Source organism: Paramisgurnus dabryanus, chromosome 1, assembly GCF_030506205.2.
Source record: "Paramisgurnus dabryanus chromosome 1, PD_genome_1.1, whole genome shotgun sequence".
NCBI lineage: Eukaryota > Metazoa > Chordata > Actinopteri > Cypriniformes > Cobitidae > Paramisgurnus > Paramisgurnus dabryanus.
The window spans coordinates 76,330,635-76,338,679 of NC_133337.1; the positions used below are offsets into that span (position 1 = coordinate 76,330,635).

An 8,045-nucleotide genomic window follows, 5' to 3' on the forward strand; every position below is an offset into this window, starting at 1 on the left:
ATGTAATGCATTTCTTTATATTACAATAATGAACAAGTCACCCATTTATCAAGTATCGATTCATTATTTTCACTTAATCCTTTTTGCTTTTTACAAAAAGTAGAATAGGCACGCATATTCTGCATTTAGCCAAAATTATGACTGTGGCATGAAGAAACTTTCCTATTTTAGTGAAAAATAAATAAGTTCTTTTGCTATTATTACGTAGCATATATTGATGATTTTTAATAACAAATATGACCGTTTTAAACAAACTAAGTACATTGATAAAAATAATATGAAAAAAATTATACGCTGGATTTACTAAAAAAAAATACAGTGCATCATTTTTCCATACACTTTTTTAAAGTAAGTTTTACATTGAATTTAAGCCTGTGCAATTTAAGCAATTGCAATGTTTTAGTAAGTTTTACATGGAGAAGCAATTAGGCCTACTAAAAATTCCATGTAAAATTTACTTTAAAAAGTGGATGCAAAAATGATGCACTATATTTTTAAGTTAATACAGCCTATTATTTTTTTATAATTATTTAATTTCCTTCTCACAAATTTTACATGATAAAATTTAGGAATTAACTAAATAATGTGTTAATCTAGAATTACTCACATTTTTGCATTATTTGTACTCAAAAATAGTTTTTGTTTTAACCTATTTTTTTATATAATTGACTAATTTTATTTAGTTAAATTTACTAAGCCACAAAACATTTTTTACAGTGTAAAATAAGAAAAACGAAGTAGGTAAAACCGCATACCCAGCTAGACACTCAAATCGAGCTAGGCACTCAAATCGAGTCAAAACAGTCTTGGCTTTTAGACCCGCAGTCTGCAATCCACCCTAACCCGGACTGCAGGTGACATGTTAAAATTATTCCACCCGTTACATCAAATCAGTAGTGGTTCAAGCATATGTGCCGAACCCCCCCCCTCCCCTCACCTCCCCTCCCCTTCATTATCCCCCAACCCTACCACCAGTGAATAAATAAATACATTAAATAAAAACAAGCACTTTAACAAAAAGCACACAGAATTCTTTTTTTGGTTTTTAACTGAATTCTAAACACTAAAGTTAATTCCTTAAAGAGCACCTATTATGGGATACACGTTTTTAAACATCCTTTTGTGTGTAAGTGTGCATTAGTACATGCTAACGATATTCAAAAAGTACATACCTCAAAGAAAACGATGACGCGAGTTATCGTCTCTAACGTTCGAGGACTACAAAAAACACTCGGATTGTAGGCAACAGTTTACTTCCTGGGATTAGTGACGTAGATAAGACCAACATTATCATAGTTCAGCCCTCTCTGCTTTGCTTGGGTACGCCCTCAAAGACGGGGGTGGGGAGCGCCGAGTCACAAGAGAGCTAAAATGGCGGAGGTTGTGAGTCCCTGCTTTGACTCTGTTTGCAAACTCTTGTTTCATTGTTTAAGCGATTAAATCTCTTGAGTAGACGCTGTCTCTTTAGATGCGAGGGCAAAATAGCACTTTATGGACTTCCACAGAGGACATCATGTTTAATACGGTTCCGGAAAAATCCAGTCAGAAGTTGTTCACGGAGTTTTCACAAAAACTGCTTCTCATGAACCGAAGCTGGATTTGCGCGACGTCTCCTCTTGAAAGTTGGATTACTGTGCACTTCTGGATCACAGGCTGTAAGTATTCACGTTTATTATTTGCCTTTTACTGTACGTTACGTAACCGGTAACCGGAGATTAACATAATGTGCGTGTAGAGCTAAGCTTGCAAGCTAATTGTCTTGTTTTGTAATACTGTATTTCATAAACAATGTACCATATTTACACACGTGTATGTTGAATTATGCAGACTATCGTTTTTTTTTATCGATGTTGGTTTAGACATGTTTACAAACTTGCTAAGTTGCTAAGCTAAATACAAATACAAATGCCAGCTAAACTGTTACCAGTAAAATGTGTTCTCATGATCAAACTCAAGAAACTCTAAGTACAGATGATTTTTTTAAAGTTATATGTATTTTACTGTTGTATTTACTTGAAGCTTTCTTAGATTTTGAAACGAAGTAAACACATAATGTGTGTTGCTAATGTTGGGCCATGTAATATGTAATACATTTACGTTTTAATGAATAGTCTAACGATTTATAGTCGTTGTACTCTATTGTTATAATATGTCTTTTTGACTGAATACATGTTTGTTTTATTTGTCTATATCCTAGATTCGCAGCTGGACACATCCTTCTACACTGTATGCAAACATGCAACATCATAACACACAGTACAAGGAGTCAGACTGGCATATGAGGAGCAAAGATGTGTAACACATATGATGTATTTAGCTAGTGAAACCACTACCAGTCTTAAATGTATAACTGATGATGACAAAGTTTTTTTTCTCTGCATAATAATAGGAACCCAGGCAGTATCATCGTTTCATAATGTTTCCATCACCATCATCAGTGGATGCCTTTGCTGTCCGTAGCCTGAGATTTCAGATTTGCAGCAAAAAAAAATTGATTTTCTCATTTATTGGAATGCTGTGCAGGTATTTAAGTATTTTAGTAACTTTGTTAAATAAAGTAGTATTTACTTTTACAATAAATTAATTGCTTGTTTATATTTTACAGGTATTTGTACCTTGCAGCCATCCATTACAATGTCACCAAGCCGTAACAAAAGCAGGAGAGGGAAAGTACAAGGCTATGTTCCCAAAACACACAAGTGACATACCGTATGTCAGGAATAAACACACGGAGAGATCCCAGAGCAGAGTAACAGAAAATGTTTATTTAAATGATAATGAATGTAAACAGACAAAAGCACGTCTGGGCGCAAAGGCCACTCCGAGACAGACGGCTGGGGCGAGGAGCACACACACAGACACTGGGGGCGACGAACCACACACGTTCGGGCTCCGGCCAGACAGACGAACGGTGGGAGAGATTCTGTACAACAATAAGTCTATGACCACAATGACACAACAGGGAAATCCGTAGACAGTCCGGCAAACCGGCACCCGTGGCAGACGAGGAGGAAAGATCCTGCGACGGGCAGAGAGAGAGAGACAGAGTGTTAGTGGTGCTGACGGGAGAGGCTGGACAGCTCCAGTGGGGAAGGACCCTCCTACTGGACAGCGGCAATGCCGCAGAGAGCGTCCGCTGCTGCAGATAATAATGGCAGTCCTAAATAGCCGGCAGAAAGAGCAGCAGCCTGAACAGATGACAAAAGTCCAGGGAGCCGTCAGAAAACACAGAGTCTCAGAGTAAATCCTGGGCAGCAAAAGCACAGATTAGCGTGGCCAAATAAACAAAACAATAAACTGGGCAAAACTGACAAAAGATTGACAAGACAAGACTTCAAACTAGCAGAGCTAGTAACTAGTGAGTACATGGACAAGTACAGACGAGTACATCGACAAACGGACTTGCAAAGACACACTAGACACACAGGGATTAAATACACAGATCAGACGAGAGGATAACAAGCAACAGGTGAGGAAGACGAGAGGAGGCAATCACACTGAACAGGAACACCTGTGAGGGAAGCACACGTGAACCTGTAAAACACATACAAACACAAGACAACCACAGTACCAACAAGACAAAACCATAAATATATTTATATATATAAATATATACAAATATATAAAAACATATACACACATACATACAATATACACATATACATATATATGTATGGATGCCATATACATACATATATATACACATATACACACATATATATATATATACATATATATATACACATATATATATACATACACATACACACACATACACATACAAATATACATACATGAAAACAGAACACTAGACTAAACAAGACATAGAAGACAAAGACTGGAAAATGCAAGGGAGCGGGGAAAAATAACACACAATGACAAGAGAATACAAGGGAGCGGGGAAAAGTCACAAGACATGGGAAAAACGTGGTCTGATATGACAATATCAAAACCACGCTCTCCCACACAAAACATTGTACTGTCAGGACCCTGCCATACACAACTAGATATAATTACCAAACCAGATTATGGCAGAGTCCTCACAGGACCCTCCCCTCAAGGGACGCCACCTGGCGGCCCTCAAGGAGAGACACAGGACAAGACAGACTGGACACTGGACAGCACCCACGAAAACATGACAAACACTAACAAGGGAAGACAAGACAGGACAACTAGAGGATTCGGGTGGGACAACAAGAACAAACAAGGGAGGGGGGGCGGGGGAACAACAACGTTCACAGGAGGAGGGATGGGACTGGGAACTGGGCGAGCCTTCTGACCCCGGGGAGTAGCTGAGGGTTGGGTACGTGGAGGCCGGGCAGGCCTAACAGGGTTCCGTGGGGAGGAAACAGCTTGGGGCAAGGCAGGAACAACTAGGTCAGGGTTGACAGGCGGAGGGGAAACAGGAAACATGACAGGGGGCGCTGTGGCCGGCAGCGGAGACAACACAGGAACAGTCACAGGAGCCGCTGCAGACGACAGCGGAGACGAGGCAGGGACAATGACAGGGGGCGCCGCATCCGGCGGCGGAGACGACATGGAGACAGTGACACTGACAGGGGGCGCTGCGTCCGGCAGCGAAGACGACATGGAGACTGTGACAGGGGGCGCAGCTGACGGCTGCGGAGGCGAGACAGGAATAGTCACAGGAGCCGCTGCAGACGGCAGCGGAGACAAGGCAGGGACAACGACAGGAGGTGCAGCGGGTGACTGCAGAGACGATACAGAGTCTATGACAGGGGGTGCAGCGGGCGGCTGCAGAGACGAGACAGGGACCTTGACAGAGGAGGCTGCGGACGGCAGCGGAGACAAGACAGGGACAGTGACAGGGGCCGCTGCGGACGGCAGCGGAGACGGGACAGAGATAAAGGCTGCTGCTGTGGGCTGCGCAGACGTCAGGGGCTGCAGCGGAGGCTGCGCAGACGTCAGGGGCTGCAGCGGAGGCTGCGCAGACGTCAGGGGCTGCAGCGGAGGCTGCGCAGACGGCAGGGGCTGCAGCGGAGGCTGCGCAGACGGCAGGGGCTGCGGCGGAGGCTGCGCAGACGGCAGGGGCTGCGGCGGAGGCTGCGCAGACGGCAGGGGCTGCAGCGGAGGCTGCGCAGACGGCAGGGGCTGCAGCGGAGGCTGCGCAGACGGCAGGGGCTGCTGCTTCTCAGAAAACTGAGGAGTGGTAACTGGTTGAAGAGCGGAGGAGTCCTTCTTCCTCTTCTTCCTCCGTCCGGAGACCGGTAATGCAGGAAGGAGATCGGGTGCGGGCGTAGGCTCCGGCGGTGGAGAGATGAAAGTCGACCTCCCCAACCTGATCGCCCCGGTCTGAATACCCCTTCCCCTTATCGCCAGACGACTACCCCGAAGGCTGGCTGGCGGGGCGGAGCTTATGGAGCTAGATGTGGTGGGTGCTGAGCTCTCCAGGACCATCCTCCCGACAACGCGGCCCTCTGGGACAGGTGACAGAGGTCTGGACTTGGGTTCGGGCTTGTTCATGACGTAGCTCACCATGTCAACGAAGTCTAAGGGCTTGAGCAACTCCACCTCACTGGATTTGAGAGGCTCATCGAGACAGGCATAGAAGATGACTTTTAGCTCGTTCCCGCTAAGACCGGCAAGACGAGCCTCCTCCAAGAACTTGGAGGCGAAGGACCGGACCTCTGCTCCTCTCTGCCGCATGCCAAAGAGTAAACGGGCATGGTGGTTGCGGTGGGCAGTGAAAGCCGAATCCTCCTCCTGGGCAGTAGTGGAGAGCTGAGCGGTCGCTGAACAGCCAGATTCTGTATCTGCGGGATCCATTTATGGCAAGTCCGTTCTGTCAGGAATAAACACACGGAGAGATCCCAGAGCAGAGTAACAGAAAATGTTTATTTAAATGATAATGAATGTAAACAGACAAAAGCACGTCTGGGCGCAAAGGCCACTCCGAGACAGACGGCTGGGGCGAGGAGCACACACACAGACACTGGGGGCGACGAACCACACACGTTCGGGCTCCGGCCAGACAGACGAACGGTGGGAGAGATTCTGTACAACAATAAGTCTATGACCACAATGACACAACAGGGAAATCCGTAGACAGTCCGGCAAACCGGCACCCGTGGCAGACGAGGAGGAAAGATCCTGCGACGGGCAGAGAGAGAGAGACAGAGTGTTAGTGGTGCTGACGGGAGAGGCTGGACAGCTCCAGTGGGGAAGGACCCTCCTACTGGACAGCGGCAATGCCGCAGAGAGCGTCCGCTGCTGCAGATAATAATGGCAGTCCTAAATAGCCGGCAGAAAGAGCAGCAGCCTGAACAGATGACAAAAGTCCAGGGAGCCGTCAGAAAACACAGAGTCTCAGAGTAAATCCTGGGCAGCAAAAGCACAGATTAGCGTGGCCAAATAAACAAAACAATAAACTGGGCAAAACTGACAAAAGATTGACAAGACAAGACTTCAAACTAGCAGAGCTAGTAACTAGTGAGTACATGGACAAGTACAGACGAGTACATCGACAAACGGACTTGCAAAGACACACTAGACACACAGGGATTAAATACACAGATCAGACGAGAGGATAACAAGCAACAGGTGAGGAAGACGAGAGGAGGCAATCACACTGAACAGGAACACCTGTGAGGGAAGCACACGTGAACCTGTAAAACACATACAAACACAAGACAACCACAGTACCAACAAGACAAAACCATAAATATATTTATATATATAAATATATACAAATATATAAAAACATATACACACATACATACAATATACACATATACATATATATGTATGGATGCCATATACATACATATATATACACATATACACACATATATATATATATATATACATATATATATACACATATATATATACATACACATACACACACATACACATACAAATATACATACATGAAAACAGAACACTAGACTAAACAAGACATAGAAGACAAAGACTGGAAAATGCAAGGGAGCGGGGAAAAATAACACACAATGACAAGAGAATACAAGGGAGCGGGGAAAAGTCACAAGACATGGGAAAAACGTGGTCTGATATGACAATATCAAAACCACGCTCTCCCACACAAAACATTGTACTGTCAGGACCCTGCCATACACAACTAGATATAATTACCAAACCAGATTATGGCAGAGTCCTCACACCGTAAGCAGTAATGTTTTATTTCAAATACATTCATAATTAAAAACTTAATGTATGAAGCAGGGAAATAAATGATCAAAACAAAAGATTTATTGACTGCAATATTTCTACAGTTATGTGGAGGATGTGATCAGGCTTGTATTTGATGAGGTATTTGAAGATAAGCTGAAGGAAGCCCCGATTCCAATGGACCTGGCATCACAGTTTGAGAGACCTTCAAAGGAGGACGTGATTGCATGCCATCTTCAGTGCAGGGGTCGTCGAAAGCCAAAATTGTGACCGATCTGATCAGGAAGCTCCAAGCGTATCTGGAGAACAACACACGGCAGGATGATAACCTTATAGTGTCGTCTTAAATAGCACCAGCTGACAAAGCTTTGATATGCCATTTATCTGAATAGATAGCTGTAAGAAATGAATTGAACAATTTTTGAAACAAGAGCACAATATGGTTACTAAAGTATGTTTATTTGTATATTGTTTAACATTTAAATATATATTTGTAATAAATAAAAAAAACTTTTGACTGACTATTATATTTTCTTTAAAGTTACATCTTTTGTTCTTTTGGGTACTTTGTTACTATAATGATACTTTAGTGTTATTGGTTTAAAAATGTAATAAAACTTAATCTAGTCCTGCGCCTCAAAGGCTTATAGTCGGTACAATAAATGTTCTGTGTGTAGGGATTTAGACAATTTGTGCAAAACCTGGATGATGAATCACGCAGGTAAGAAGCCCTGGAACCTGTTGCATTCTCCTTAAAACCTAATAAGTAAAAACATAGCACTTATAAGTAAGCATTCTTTCATAATAAACTTTACCATAGTGAAATAATGTAGAACATTCATTTCAATTAATACTTTCTTTGTGCTACATTTGGTGTTTCCATATAGTTTGCACAG

The 8,045-nt window shown here is 43.3% G+C and overlaps 1 long non-coding RNA gene across 1 annotated transcript; it reads left to right on the forward strand.

Annotated features, from left to right (window-relative positions):
* The first annotated feature begins 1,092 nt into the window (after window positions 1–1,092).
* Window positions 1,093–7,630, forward strand: LOC135734467 (uncharacterized). The gene is made up of 4 exons (XR_010527343.2): window positions 1,093–1,655; window positions 2,198–2,523; window positions 2,606–2,709; window positions 7,291–7,630. It is a non-coding gene; the product is annotated as an uncharacterized lncRNA (long non-coding RNA).
* Window positions 7,631–8,045: the final 415 nt, after the last annotated feature.